The sequence below is a fragment of the Ambystoma mexicanum genome, chromosome 6q, assembly GCF_040938575.1.
Source record: "Ambystoma mexicanum isolate Mex_15411 chromosome 6q, UKY_AmexF1_1, whole genome shotgun sequence".
NCBI classification, from domain to species: Eukaryota; Metazoa; Chordata; class Amphibia; order Caudata; family Ambystomatidae; genus Ambystoma; species Ambystoma mexicanum.
The window spans coordinates 364,100,537-364,116,570 of NC_090937.1; the positions used below are offsets into that span (position 1 = coordinate 364,100,537).

The following is a 16,034-nucleotide window of genomic DNA, read 5'->3' on the forward strand; positions in this document are numbered from 1 at the left end:
CATCAGGGAGATCCCAATCCTTATACCTCACCCTTTCAGAAGCCAAGCATGAAGGTTGAGGGTTCTTGTGTCTGGATGGAGAACCTGACCTCCCTTCTGCGAGAGAAGATTCTCTGAGTGGAAGACGGATTTGAGGACAGATGGACATATCTAGAAGGTCTGGGTACAACGTTCTCCTGGCCCAATCCGGGGCAATTACGATCATGGTTTTCCTGAATCTTCTCAACCTCCTGATCATTTGAGGAATAACAGGGACTGGTGGGAACGCGTAAAGGAGTGGAAACTCCCAGTCCACTATGAACGCATCTCCTAGAGCTCCTCTCGGGGGAAATTCCCTTGAACAGAACAGATTGCACTTCCTATTGGTGCTTGTGGCGAACAGATCCACCTGAGGGGTTCCCCAAAGGGCGAAGAACTCTTGAAGGACTTCATGAGCTAGCTCCCACTCGTGGGAGACTGCTCTGCCTGCTCAGAGCGTCCGCTGTCAAGTTCTTCTCTCCAGCTAGGTGGACTGCCGATAGAGAGATTCCTTCTTGGATTGCCCAAAACCAGAGCTGCATCGCCTCTCTGCACTGTGGCAGTGATACTACGCCTCCTCTTTTGTTGAGGTAGTGCATGGCCACCGTGTTGTCTGTCATCAGGACATTTCTCCCCTGTACTGATGGCAGGAAAGCTTTCAGCGCTAGTCTGATCGCTCTCAGCTCTAATAGGTTGACGTGTAGTCTGGACACCGATGGAGACCAACGACCGCTGATGGTCAAGTAGTTGGCATGGGCTTACCACCCCGTGAGTGAGGCGTCTGTGACTACTGTTATCTCTGGCCATGGCTGCCAAAACAGTTCTTTCAAGATGTTCCCTGGATAGGCCCACCATTGAAGGTCGCGGGCTACCTTGTCCGGAATCCGGAGATCTGTCATTCTCCCTGAGAATTGCGACCACTGACTTCTCAGTGCCCACTGAAGAGATCTCATTCTCAGGCGAGCCTCTGGCACAAGAATGATGCAGTATGCCATGAGGCCTAGCAACCTCAAGAAGTCGAAGGCTGGGAGACGTTGGGCATTTTGAAACTTGACCATCTGTAGAATATCTTGAGCCCTCACCTCTGGTGGCGAGGTTTTTCCCAGGGAAGTAACCAGGACCGCTCCAATGAACTGGAGTCTCTGTGATGGTATCATCTGTGACTTCTTTAAGTTGAGGGAGAAGCCCAGTCTGTGAAGGAAGTGGCAGACATAATCTAGCTGGGCCTGGGCCTGTTCCAAAGATACAGCCCTGATCAGCCAATCGTCCAAGTAGGGGTAGACGTGGATCCCTTCCCTCCTTAGACTCACCGCCACTACCGACATCAGCTTGGTGAAGACCCTCAGGGCGGAGGTCAGCCCAAATGGCAGAACTCGAAATTAATGAGTCGCCAATTGCGAACCTCAGGTATTTCCTGTGTTTGAGATGGATTGGCACATGGAAATAAGCATCCTGAAAGTCCAGAGATACCAGCCAGTCCTGGAGCTGGTGGGCCTGAAGGATCGGAGAGAGAGTTACCATCTTGAACTTGTCCTTCCTGAGTAACTTGTTCAATTCTCGTAAGTCCAGGATGGGTCTCAGTCCTCCGTCCTTCTTTGGTATGAGGAAGTAGGGGGGAGTACCAGCCCTTGTTCCTGTCTGCTACAGGTACCGGTTCTATGGCACCTTTCTCTAGCAGGTCTATAATTTCCTGCAAGAGGAGCGGATCTGGAACTTTTAGAGAGCTGTTCCCCGGTGGATGACTGGGGAATGTGTACAAAGGGTAGGCAGTAACCCTGGGCAATTGTATCCAATGCCCAAGCATCTGACATTATAGCCTGCCATTCCGTCAGATGGTGAGTTAACCTGCCCCCTACAGGTGTATTTTGTGGGAAGGCCTCAGAGTGGTTTTGGGGCGGCTGGTGCAGATGCCGAGGGTAAAGAGGCACCTGCTGCAGTCTTTGTACTTTTGACCCGTCCACCTCGGGTGGATCTCCTTTGGCCTCTTTGAGCCGGCTGTCCTCTGCCTTTCCCGAATGCGGAATAATAGCGAAAGGACTTTCCTCTCCCAGATGCGCCTGGCGGGCGAAAAGGAGTTTGGCGGATAGCAGCCCCTTAAGATTTTGCTGCAGCTTTTGAAGTCTAACTTTTCCAGACCATCATCCTTTTTCCCGAATAATGAAGAGCCATCAAAGGGCATATTCAAAAGCCTGGCCTGTACATTTGGAGCAAAGCCCGACTTTCGCAACCACGCATGCCTGTGGATTGTTGTACTTGCCGCCATGGCCCTGCTGATACTGTCAGCGGAATCGATGCCAGTTTGAAGTTATTCGCACATGGCATCTTTAATAATGTTAAGGAAGGCTTCCTTTTCCTCTCCTTTGGGTATGCAGTCAGCCGCTGATGAAGCACACTCCCATAGTGTGTGACTGAACCTGGCGAGCGTACAGGTGGCGTTGGACTTCAACACCATACTACAGGCAGAGAAGACTTTCTTCGCCATACCTCTTGTCATCTCTATCCTGTGGGACCGTAGAGTAAGCGGTCCTACTGCTAGATGAAGTTGCCGCTTGAACCACCAGGCTCTCTGGGGTCGGGTGTTTTGATAAGTATTCAGGGTCAGCAGCCGCTACCCTATACTTGGCTGACAATCTTTTATTGACCGCAGGGATAACTTCAGGAGTTTCCCAATTAGATGCAATTTTCCTTTGTAAGGCTGCATGGAAGGGGACCACCGGGTCCTCCTGTGGGCCTTTGTCTAATATGTCTGTTAGGTCATCCTGTTGAAAAACAGGTGACGGCACAGACCAACCCATAAATTCAATAATTCTTGCCATCAGGGTTCTATAGGGTTTTCGGCATGTTCCCCTGGATCTGGCTTAACAAATTCCACTTCTGGGGAAGTGTCCAGCCCACTTGCCTCATGTAGCGACTCCTGTAGGTCCTTCAGCCTTCTTTCCTCAGAGGTGAAATCCTCTGAAATAGGCAGTGTGGTCCTCTGTAACCCAAATGTTTCCTGGTCAGAATCTTCCCCCTCTTCATAAATTGAAGATAGTCCAGGGTGTAAACCCATCTCTAAGGCAGAAGGAGCCAAACTCGTCGTTCTTGGGCGAGAAAACATTGATGTCGTCGACACCGATATAACAGGCTTTGAAGGTGCCGAAAAAACTGGAAGGGGTCTCGAAGAACTCGAGAGGATCGGGATCCTACTCTAGGGCATCGACGACGTCTCGGCATCGTGCCGGAGGCCCTTGGAATCACCGTTGGCTGTGAAGTGGCCTTGGTCCTCTCATCGGCGTCGAATCAATCGACCGATGAGTCAAGGAACCCTTCGACAACGGCGCCCATCCATGCGTCGAAGGAATCTTCGACGACGGCGAAGATGGTGCCTTCTTACCCGATGGCTCATAGCGCTCTCGGGTGGAATGTTGGGTGCTGCGACTCGCGGCATTTTGATTTTTTGGGTTTTTCACCTGGGGTATCACCCTCAGCTGTCTTCGAGGGGGTCGAGGCCGCGTTCTCGAAGACTCTTGACATTTTCTTTCTGAATTCCTCCCACTCAGCTTGAGAACTGTGTTTAGTGGGACAGGAGACCCTTTCTGGGGACACAAGACGAGGAAGGGGACCTTCGATGTCTTTTTTTTGAGTATCTTGATCTCGCCGAATGGTGGGAGCTACTTCGAGATCTAGAATGGGAATGTTTGACGGCAAGGAGATGAATGCCTCGACTCAGCCGAAGAAACTTTCGAGGTGGTTTTGACTGATTTACCTCTCGAGCTTCCCCTTGCGCTCCTTCAAGGCTTTCGCCGTCATGGACATGCAGCCCTCACACTCCGAACAATGGTGCTCGGATCCCAAGCACCACAAGCAGATCCTGTGTGGATCTGTTAGACATTTCTTTACCGCAGTCTCAACATTTCTTGAAGCCGGATCGCGGCATCGTCGGTTCCGATGAAGAAGCCATCGAGAACGAGAAGGTATATTTGAGTAGATATAGTTAGTTATCCTGACTGAACTGAGCAACGACATTCCGAGGCCCCACGAAGCGTGGAAAAACGGAACTGAACAACGGACGCAGCGCGTGGCTATTTATGGGCATGATGACGTCGGCGCCGATATGGTGGCCATCGAGGAACATCGACTCGGCGGATGTCGACGCGCAGCGCCCTTTACAGAAAAAATTTCCGTGGCCAGCAAGATGGAAACGTATTATCAAAGATAAGGAATACGTCGGAGGACACAATCCCTTCGAAACATGATTATTGGGTGCATACATTCTGGATTAATCACATAAGGTGTGATCTTGCAGCTGTGCTGTGTAGCTGGGCCATTAAATGTCTTGAACAATGGCATCCCCACATTACCCATATTTCGAAGAAACAGTTGTATTGAGGCAGGAGTTCCTGGCTCTTGGAGCGCTCTTCTCTAACGTGTGAAGAACTTAAAGGTTTTAGAACAACTTCTCTGCTTACAGGGGTAGTGGAAACCTTGCTCAGAAAATGCCCAGAAGTCAGTGAGAAGAATAAGGTGAGGCTGATCCACAGTAGAAGAAAATACACTGCCAGCATTTTATAACACCGTTTTAGAACGTCTGTCCAAAAGAATGTATTACTTTAGCCACTAGAAATGCTTGGTTCCACATTGGCAGGCTTGCAATACTTTCCTGAATTGTGGACATTTAGTCAAGATTGGCATATTCTTCCTCATCTTGAACGTCCATCAGCATCATTTGACAGATCTCCATCTTCCATGGGCTTGGAAGAGGAAGGTTGCGTGGAAACATTGCAGCAACCATCTGGCACAGGTTTTAGGTGGTCCACAGAAACTTGCCTGGTTAGGTGGTAACGCGGCTAGGAAAGCAGTTCTGGAACCTTTCACTCCGATTACTTGCACTTCTGGTCTGTAAAACGGGCCAAACTGAGTCTCATGGAGCTTTTCCAGGACCCAATCGCCTGCTTGGAGTGTTCTCAGGACTGGCCTCCTTACAGGAGCTTCCACCCGGAGGGAATTCCATGAGCACCGTTGTTGGCAGCAGTTGCTCGTGCCTAGAGAGGGGGCTGGGAACAGCATGCAGGTCAGGCATACACATCTTTCTCCCAAACAAGAGTTCAAATGGAGTCTTACCGCTGCATAGAGACTGGCGTGGTAAATTATTTAAACTCCTGACCACTGAAGGCACATGGTCTAACCATGTACCTCCAAGTGACAGACTGCATTTAGTCAGGCTCACTTTTATGGGATGATTGGCTCTTCCCCCATTCCATTCATTTGGGCCCGGAAAGAAAGTGAGCATTGCAGCTCTGTTCCCCATGCTTCCAATGCTTTTTTTCAGGGCCCGCCCCGAAAATGCTGGACCATTATAAGCATGGAACATTTGAGTTGCTGTTGCAGCTACCACACCCTTAAGTGCCTAAGTGCTTGTACTTTGCATTCTGCTCTATTGAGGAATCATCCAAATGAACCTAGTGTAAGAATCCACTATTACTAAAATGTACTTGTACACTGCTGGTAGTGGGCATACATGATCCATATATTGGATCTCAAAGGGCAAGTCAGTCTTTCTCAAAGGAACCTCCTTAGGTTTTTTTTGCTGTGGTCCACAGTTGTCTTTAAGAATGGGTCACAGTGTGCTATATGTACCTGTTATAGCCCTGGCCACCAGAAACCGTCAAGGAGCAGCTGTGCAGTTGCACTCACCCCAAAATGGACGGATGCAAGTCTAGCACGTGTGGCTACAATCGGCTTTCCCCCCACACCCCTGTCTGCTCTTAATCTTTGAATAGGATCCCATTTTTTCATACGAATGGTCACTAGCGCCTTGTTACTTTCAATGTAATAAACAATTCCTGGGAAAACCTTTTGGCCTAGATACAATACCTAAACAAGCCTCTTATTCCCTCATCCATTGTAGTCGCTGAGCGAATTATGGCCATCGTTTTTTTCTCACTGTGTGCTCTTTGGCATATTTATCTGCTAATGCATTGCCAGTGCTATGAATATGCCTTTTGGTATGTGCTCGTGTGCATGACCCATAGCAAAGGGCAAGTCTGTTTAAGATCCCAAACATAGTTTTATGAATGTCTCTGAAGTCATTCTGCATCCACCAATGCAAATCAGTGATAGACCCTGACAATGTAATCTGGGACTACTAGAGTGGGCTTCCCTGAATCTGCTCGACTCAATGCAAGCAGTAATCCATGCAATTCAGCAGTCTGGGCAGACATGTCTCCCAGATGCTATGTTGCAATATCAGTGTGTATAAATGCTTAATGTGCGAAGTGTCCTACGACTGCTGCGCACACAGCAGCATACTTGGACCGTGTCCCTACTGCTGGTATCGCAGAGCCATCGCAGTAAATTCAATTGAAAAAAGGCAAAGCCTTCTCCACATATTTGGCAGCACCATTAGTAAATATTCAACACAAAATGTATTTATATGTCCTTTGTGAGACGTGCTTCGTCAACTTCTTTGCCTTTTTCAATCAGGGCTGTAAATATTTTCAAATAACAAAGGGAAAGGATAAGAACATAAGTGAATACATGAAAGCCAAGTAATGTAACGGATCACATCAAATAATAGAACAACATTTGTACAATGTTAAAATATATGTGTTGGCATCACAGAAAAATGGGGGAGAGGTGGATGTTTTAGGCAATCAAAAGAAAAATAGATGGGGGAAACGAAGAACAGATTACATATTAATGAGGTGCTGATTTAATCCTGGTTTAGTTGCATAGTCAATTTGAGTAAAGGGATATTTCTTACCCAATAGGTGTGTCTTTTCTGTGATGTTTGGAATTCTAGTGGTTGCACAAATAACAGGTTAAATCCCACCTATGGAGAGTATGTTATAAATAATAATTTAAGCATGTACACGTTTATGCAGTTCGTTTTGTTGACTACAGATGTTAACTGAGTGGTTTTGACATTGCCATGGTTCAGTCTTCATATTTGTTCATTTTGATTTATGGACAATAGATTTAAATCCAATTCTCAATATTTGACATATGTGGCTGTCCCTATGCATTATATGGTATATAAATGCTATACTTTGTGCGCACTCCACTGGATGCCAAATCATTATTGCACCGACTCCACAAATATGGAGCTTACAAATAGGGCTTACCTTGAAAGTGTCGGATTTCTCCAAGCGTCAGCAACGTGCTGTTGCGAGCACGCTATGGTTGTGTTGTGCTCAGGTTGCTAGGGCAACCATAGTCCCTTGTTGCTGTTGGTGCCCGCAACACAAACTGGCGCCATGTTGTGAGACCCGGATATCGTGTTGTAGGTTTCCAAATGCCCGTGCTCACTACAGGTAGTCCAATTTCGGGTGATAGCAATATATCCAAGGTGAATTTAATTGAAACAATAATTTTGCGACTAGAAGGCTAATACATACTTGCATTAGAAGACAGTGAAATTGTTTTTTTTAGTCATGAAAAATAAATATACCCGGCAACAGTATGATCATATTTTGGTCTCTTGTTACTGGTCCTGTCTCATGTAAAAACTAACATTTGTAAATTGGTATTAGTCTCAACCAACTATTAGCTTGTGAAGCTCCCAAACCTGCCGGACTAAAATGTACATGAAAAAGAAGTCAGTTTATTTTCATGCTAATGTGCCCGAGTCTTCTGGCTAAGTGGTCTAATGAAAGTAAATCTGAATTGGAGTAGGCGGTTACAATTATGTAAGAACCAAATTCTACCGAGTTAAATCTTATAGCCTTTTGGTCAATCTGCCTACATAATTGCATTCACCAATTTTACGCTATGGAAATATAAATATGGATGTTAGTTAAATCGGATGTCACGTATATGGGATGTACATTCCAACCACGGTTAATCGCAATGTCCTGGCCAATTTAAACAATTTCATTTAGATTAAAAGTGGGGGTCTCCTTACAAAAAGACCATCTCGTCAGAGTTCAGTCCGACAACTGTAGATCTAAATCTACAAATTGTTTGCGCTTCTTGCTGCCTTAAACATAGTTCTCCATTTCCTCCACGTCTGTCAATATTAACCTTTTAGTCCAATTAATGTAATGTCACGTTTGTATCCATTTGGTGATGTGTTTGCCAGTGAAACTCTAGTGGCAGTGTTCCATCTTGGCTGCCAACTAGTGACATGTTCGCAAATTCTAATCCTCAATTCTCGGATAGTGCTTCCAATGTAGCTTTTACGACAAATCCAGATGATGGCGTAAACATATTTAGACTTGCAATTAATGTCTTGGATAGATGTCATTGTTCCATACATGTGTCCTTGAATTTGTTAGTGGGTACATGTGCGTACTTGCATAGTGCGGCATGTGCACATTCTGAATCCAGGTACTATTGCTTGTAACCATGTATCTACTGTGGTTTTATCTTCTTCTGGCAGCATGGATGGGCTTAGGTTCATTATTTACTGAGGTGTTCATCCAATTTTAGAAGATACCAATTATTGCGTAATATCCGTCGTAGTGCTCCATGATTACTGCAGTACGTGGTGATGAATTTGATCTTTTGACTGGTCGTATTTTCTGAATCGGGGTTGATTCTCTGGTTATGCCATTTGCTTTTTCACATGCAGCTTTTATGCATTTGGCTTTGTATCCTCTTTGAATTTTTTGTACAATAGCTTGCATTCTTGTTTGAAGAAATCTCGATTTGCACAGTTTCTGCGTGCTCCAATGTACTCCCCTGCCAGGATATTCCGTTTCACTGGGCAAAGTGGCGGCCGGTTGCAAAGAGGGTCGAGTTAACTTCTGTACGTTTACGAAATGTTCTGGTCATTAGCTTATTGTCTTCCACACAAATCATCAAATCCAAGAAATTGATGTTGGTTTTGCCATTAGCGCCTGTGAATAGCATCCCCAGATCATTCATGTTTGCTCTTAGCATAAATTGATTCAATTCTTCATATGTCCCGTTCCAGATTAGGATAGTCTTTATAGCGAACCCACATGATCACATTCTTTTGAATGCTGTGTCTGTATAGCTGTGCATGTCCTCATACATCCCCCATGAAGAGGTTGGCTAATGCCGGGCATATTTAACCCCCATTGCTACCCCCATTTTCTGTTTAAAAAAACTTGTCAAAACATGAAGATGTTATTTTCCAAGGTTGTCGAGAGCATCTCCAAGCATCTCCACATGGGTAATGGGATGCCGATTCTTCTTTGAAAGTATATTCTAAAGTTTGGATTGCTGCATCATGTTTGATGTATACAATGCCTTTACATACCAAGATGCAAGAATAAATTCTGGTTGCCATTTGATTTGATCCAATCTGTTAATAGCATCTGTAGTATCTTTAAGATACGCATTTATCTTGGGTACTTTGTCTCAGGGCAGTCTAAGAGATTTTTTCGGTTTCCCAGCCTATACCATTTACAATTGGTCTGCCTTCTGGTATATGGTTCATATGTTTTGTGTACTTTTGGTAAGAAGTAGATTGTGGGGACTATTGGTTGTTTTACCCAAATACACGCTCTTTAATCATCCGATAATGGACTTTTTCTGTGCCATCTTTGAACTTGTTCTACCACTTCCACTGTAATTTCTTGTCGTGGGTTAACTAGTCGTTCGTAACATCCTGGTGTTGTGAGGTCATACCTTCACAGGGCAGACATCACTACAGGCGCAGGGCATTTACAGGTTGATATTTCAAGACCAATTGTTTCAAACATCGCAGTAAATTACCTTGAAAAAAAATAAACAATGGCATGTCAGGCCGTGAGGTGTCAGGCTCTGTGTCCATTGTCCAACTCAATCCACTCAGTCTTTGCAATTCTGCCTTACAATGGTACTTTACATCTGGAGCATGCTGAGATGCTGACCATTGATTCCATCTAGTATGTAATGCCTTTGCATTTGGCACGGTAGCTTTTGTGGCAGCCCCAAGTTGAGCTAAAGGTGTATGTGTGTTTATTGTTCCATTTGCTGAAAAAGGGCTGTTCCTTCTTAATAATCATCCGAACTGAAGCCAGAATGTTCTCCTCGGGTTTAAATTATAACTCTGGTGTGCAAAATACATGTGACTTGTATGCAACTGGTTTAGTCTCCCCTCGTTTGCACACTATGAAAGCATTATGTCCCCACCACCAGGTTTATTTCCAAGTCTCTGTATTTCTGTCCTGCAAAGGACCAGTTTGAGTCATTAATGAATACACATGGTGCAGAATGCGAGTGTTCTGGCAGCCAGTGAGCTGCCTAGAAATTCAGTTTTTATCAAAGCATAAAACGGTTTCACAAGTTCAGCAACATTAGAGACATGATCTGCCAAAATGTAACAGCCCTAGAATAGCTTGTAACTGCCCAAGCATGGTAGGTGGTCCTAGCCTTGCACACAAAGTCTGCTCACAAACCTCTGCCCTTATCTGAAAAAGTGAATCCTAGGAAGGTAACCTCATTATGAGCTACTCTTGATTTTAAGTTTATCAGGTACAGTTTTGAAGCTAATGTGTGAATGAGTCTACTTGTTGTAAGTTTCCACTGAGACTCATGGGGGATGGGAATATGTAGATGGTATTAACAACAGTTCGGAACGTCTGCGAGCAAGCTCTGCATTCTACTAGATAATGTGCTAGGTGTATTTTTATAACCCTGCATTATTTTAGTGAATTGGAAAAGTGTTCCCTTGAACACGCATGCAGTGTATTTTTGGCTTTCTACACTTAAGGGTAGTGTGAAATACCCATTGCCTAGATCAAGGTTTCTTTTATATTTACATCTGTGTAAGTTGGCTAGCAATCCAGAACTGTGCTGGTTCTGGACTGCCTCCGTCTAACAATGGGCATTTAAAGTTAGGAAATCCACAATAAAACAGTAAGTACATCAGGTTTTAAAACTGGGAGCAGTGGACTATTGTGTGGGCTAGCACACTCTTCATGTGTCATCATTGTCCTAAGGCATAAAATGGGACTGTCCCCCATGCTTCACCAATGAGTCTACCCCTGTGGTTGTCTTGCCACTGCAGGGCATCCCCATCACCTGCAGTTCTCATTTTTAGGCCTGTGCTAGGGATATTTTTCTTCCTCTATTGGCAATCATTGCCGCCTCTGGTTTGTTGCCCTTTTTTAGCATGGAACGATCCTTATCTTACTTAACTTTTGTTAACCTTTGTGTCTCAGCAGGTCTCCTGCCCAAGTGATCCCTGTCTAGCGATTGATAAGTGGATGTTACTATGTCCCCAAATTGTCCCTTTTCTGGTTCATTCAGTTGGGACAATTTCCTATGATTCTAACCTTTCAGGCTTTCCTTTTAATAAGGGTAGAATTATGCCCTCAACCATTTGATAATTATTAGATGCTATGGACAGGCCTAAATTCATGGCTGTGGCTGCGCCTTGTGTTCCCATGTCTGCTAGTATCAGTGCTAGTAATGTGATGGCCAGCGTGCCCACCAGCTGTCAAAGCCAGCTATAGATTGAGATCCAGCTGTCAACGCTCGCTAAAGACGTAGTGCAGCCATATGGAAGGAACATGGCTAGTGCCTAATGTCTGTGCTAGGGGTGACTTGGGGATAGCCAGCTTGCAATTGCCCTAGTTTTTCTGAATACCACTTGGGTAGGTCTTCATTTCTGGACAGACAAGATTCTAATATAATTCTCAATGTCTGAAGTTGTACCCCCACCCGTATCCAGCGGGCCTCGAGGTTGCTGAGCAGGCGCTACACCCTACTGTGCCGCATATTGTAGCGCAGTTTTGCGCATGGTGTCAAAGTGGGTGGCTAGCAATTGGTAGTCGGTCTGCCGATATGGGCCTCCACGATTTGGATGAAACCAGGCCAAGAATTCTAGTGACAGATTGGGTGTGGCTAACGGGCCATGCCGTGCACTAGTTTGTGGGTAAACTAGATTACCTCCAAACCAGTTGACAAGGTTTGGATGTGTTAAAGCCAATTCAGAAAACTGGTATGGGCGATACTGGATGGTATCCAAATCTACCCTCACCAGGAGAGTTGCATATACATGGTCTTATTGGCGGCTGGGGTCTTAGTAAAGAGCAATTCTGCTGGCAATCCACCAAGTTTCACTACTGCAACTGTGAAAATGGTATTCACTGCCGAACAGTGTGCTGACCGGAGCCATTCATATAGAGCCATTCTACAATGGATGGGAATATTCATTTCCTGGTGCACCATCTCCTGTACACTCTCTAACCTCTTAAAAAACTTCTAAAGCTTTTTAAAATACCTGTCCTTTTATTGTGACTTGGACCGGAGGTTCATTATTAGTAATTCCATGGCCATCTCTAAGAAGTCCCATCTGTTGAGGATGCCACCTGACTTAATTGCCTGTGATCAAGCACGATTTCTGCCCTCCACCTCGCTCGAGGCTGTGAGTAGTGGACATGGAATCAGAAGTCCTATTTTAGGATGATGGGTACCCCTGGAGTTGACCTAGCACCTGGACAACCGTTCTGAGTGTTTGCAGCCAGGACATTTGTGTGAAGTTCTTTTGGACTCATTCTGAAGCATTACTCAGAAATATGAAACTGACACTGAGGATGGCAGGTTAATATATTTTTAATATCACAGCTTTATCCTACAAGCTCTAATTTCCATTGCGCAAGCGATACCAAAGGCAACTATATCACACATGAAAATATGTATGTGTACACTAGGAGCATGGTTTGCATTGATAGAGAAAACAAGTAATCATTTTAGTTCAGCAGCTTTGAGTGTCATAGGATTTATAGTATCCTGAGCTATGTTATGGTGTAACATGTGTAACATACCAAACATCTGTAGTCTCAAGATGCACACAACAAGACTTCACATTTAAACTCCCGCTTTAGGAGATGCTGTGCTGCATGCAAGTTGACCACTGCTTCCTCTTAGTTGGGCCTGTGTCTTCGTCTGCTCTGAGACCTGCGTTGCTCAATCTCCCCAGTCCCCACGACTCGAGCTCTGCTGGTTTGCTGGGTGAACCTCTCCCGTTCCTAGTTAGCATGCCCTTTTTATCTTAAGACGGGACTTGGTCCGTCTAGCATGCATGTGTGTCATTTCCGCCCCTAGAAAGTTAAAGTTTAGTGCTTAAAATGTGTTAATTTGCTTTGACCATACAACATACCTATGTGCAAACTGAAGAGATTGTTGTCCGTCTTCCATAGTTTTTTCTACCATAGTAATTGGGCTTCTATTTATTGACCAGGCAAAGCATGTCACTTGCTTCCACACCGCTTCAAATCCATTATATTAAGTGCGCTTCTGAAAAGCGCAAGCACATAGCTTGTCCCTACACACTAATTGTGCACATGTATTTTGATGTCATGCTTCCTGTCATTGGCTTCTCATCAGATATAAATGGTGCGAAAAAGCATTTCTTGAATTTGCTATGAGCCCATTTAAGACAGTAAGCTGCCACTTGTGGTTAGGTTTTTTTACTGAGAAGGGTAAGCTACAACTTCATGCTCATTGTATTTAGCGGAGGCCAAACGGCAAGTGTATGTACGTGTTCCTAGCTTAGAAGGAACATAACATAAGGTGGCATGATGGAAGTTGTTGCCCGTGTCTGGGACGGATTCTGCCCCCCACCCCCCCCCCCCTCTAAAAAGCTTATCCTCCCCGAAATTCAGAATATCCTAGTGTAGGTAATTTTCCAGTAACTCTGATCCCTACTAATCCAGTTGGTCTGGCACCCTAAAAATCCCTGTATTCTCTGGGCAGTACTAGGCCATTTGAACAAGGCGGCTTTTCACTGCCAACATGGAGTTTTACTACTCTGCAGACCAGGCACATTGTGTCCCATTGGATGCTAGGTTACCCTTCGGCACCTTCAGACAGTATCAGTATATCCCTATACACTACCACCACTATTGCTTTCACACGAGATAAGAGCAAAAACAATCCGATAAGCTGCACCAGAGACTTCTCCACCAAACAGGCCACAACTCCATATGTGCCAGAGTTGTGGATTTTGGGGGATTCTGGAATTGGAAGCCGCTTGTGACAAGTGGATAGTTGCTTCCTGGACTAGACTAGGAATTGTGTGTGGGAGACATGTATGCTGACTGACAGTTTGTTTCACAGCAGCAGTTTACTGATGGGCAGGGGGTCTTGGTCCATTTTCCAATATCGAATGAGAGCAGACACTGGTTTTGCTGCTGAACCTGCACCATCCCGGCTTGATCTATATATGTGAACTGGGTGTAGGCATGTAGTCTGTGCTGCATAAACTGACAGTCACCTGTTGCGGTGCAATATTAGTGCTAAACTCAAATGGAGAGATCTGCATGTCTCAATGGATGACATGGTGGAGCATGTGTACATATACCCATAAGGTGGCTATTAATGCTAGATTAGCAAGTTACTTCCCTGTGATAACATTCTAGCAGATGTCCCTCCTATGTATCATGATATCTTCATGTGCAGCTTTACCTGCTTTGGAAAACATTTCCAAATACTGAAGGCTCGCCGACTCCATGTCCCTCAAGGGCCTCTGTCTCGATGTCCAAGTCATCACTGGTATATAGCACACGCGGCAACCGTTTGCTTCAGTTCTGTTTTCATGCGCATTTACAATTTTCTCTTGGATTTACCCAATTTCAGACAGTTACTATCCCCGAAAGAGCTTAAACTGCAATAACAAGGACATTCTACTGTGGGGTGGAAGGGTCAATGAGGAATAAGTGGGAGGCACATCGAATCGAAAGAACGTTACCACAAGTTAACTTGTTCTTCGAATGGATTTTCCTCCCATGTATTCCTCATCCTGGGTTCCAAATTGAGGGGAGCCGAGAGCCATTTAGCCCCCAATTCTAGCACCTTAGAGCCTGGTTAGCTTCAAACACCAGGAGCTACTTTTGGCTTGTAGGGCCAACTGGTCATATTTACATGTTTTGGAAAGCACATCAACTTTAGTATTTGAGAATGCAATAAAGATTCAGAACACATCTACTATACATTTACACACAATGTTTAAAACAAAAGGGAGAAAAAAGGTTAAAAGAGCATCTCTGGTAGCTCCTGGTTACCCTGCGGTAGCTCCTGCCTACAGGATGATGCTGACACCCAGGAGCTTGTTTTAGCTCCTGCTCCCTAATCTCAATTTCAAACCCTGCTCATCTTACGATAGACTCCAAAAGCAGTATTTGCATTTGAGGAGGGAGTCCGAATTTTCAGTTGCAAATAAGATTTTAGGAGCTCCCGATTTGCTTGAATGCACAGAATGTAGCAGCCTTCCCAAATCCATCTTTCCAGCCCGAGGTAAAGTCCAGACTATAATGTTTCGTGAATGTGTGGATGGAGGACCATGTGGCTGCTCTACAGATAACCTAAATTGGTACAATGTTCTATAAGGCAGACCAAGTAGCCATGCCCCCCCCTTGTTGAATGAGCTCCGAGAGCCTCAGGAGGATCTTTTCCTGCTAATCTGCAGCATTCAGAGATTCCTAAAATGATCCACCTGGATAAGGTTTGTTTTGTGACCGCCATACCCAATTTATGGTCTGTGTAACCAATGAAAAGTTGATCATTCTGCCTTAACCTGGACATTCTGGATACGTAGAAGCTAAGTGTACACCTTGGGCCAAACCGGTGTAATCTCTCCTCTTCCTTTGCAGGAAGAGGTGGAAGATAAAACGACAGAATTATGATTTCGGTTAAATGAAACAAACAGTTTTAGGTAAAAGTAGGTTTAACCTTAAGGATTAGTCTAGCCTTAAAGAAGGTCAAGGAGGCTTGCAGGACAAGGCTTGAAGTTCACTCACCCTACAGCTGCTGTAAGAGCAATCAAAAGGATGGTTCAGAGTTAGTAATCTTAGAGGGCAGGAATGAATAGGCTTGACTGGAGCACACCGATCCAAACTAGGTCTTGAAATGGGATCATAAGGAATATATTTGTCCGTCAGAAATGGTACTACTAGGGGTATTTTGAAGAAAGATACCTCTTCAGATGAGTGCTTAATAGCTAGCGCTGCTATATGCCCTTTGATTTGGTCAACCTGGAGCCCCAGATTAGCCAGGTGTAACAAAGAAAAACATTGGTCCACATTCTTGTAGGAGCTCTATTGCTGGCTGGCAACGTAGGCGGAGGGTGATGTCGATCG

General features: G+C 44.9%; 1 protein-coding gene across 8 annotated transcripts in view; it reads right to left on the minus strand.

The window, feature by feature from the left end:
- ELAVL2 (ELAV like RNA binding protein 2) overlaps positions 1 to 16,034 on the minus strand; it is a 1,154,722-nt gene that overhangs the window by 978,451 nt on the left and 160,237 nt on the right. The window contains exon 1 of one of the 8 annotated variants that reach the window (XM_069630852.1): positions 6,764 to 6,784. The exons of the other annotated variants lie outside the window; for them this stretch is intronic. The gene's annotated coding sequence lies outside the window, so the exon portion shown is untranslated. Of the gene's footprint in view, positions 1 to 6,763; positions 6,785 to 16,034 lie in introns of those variants that run through there. 8 annotated transcript variants of the gene reach the window in all.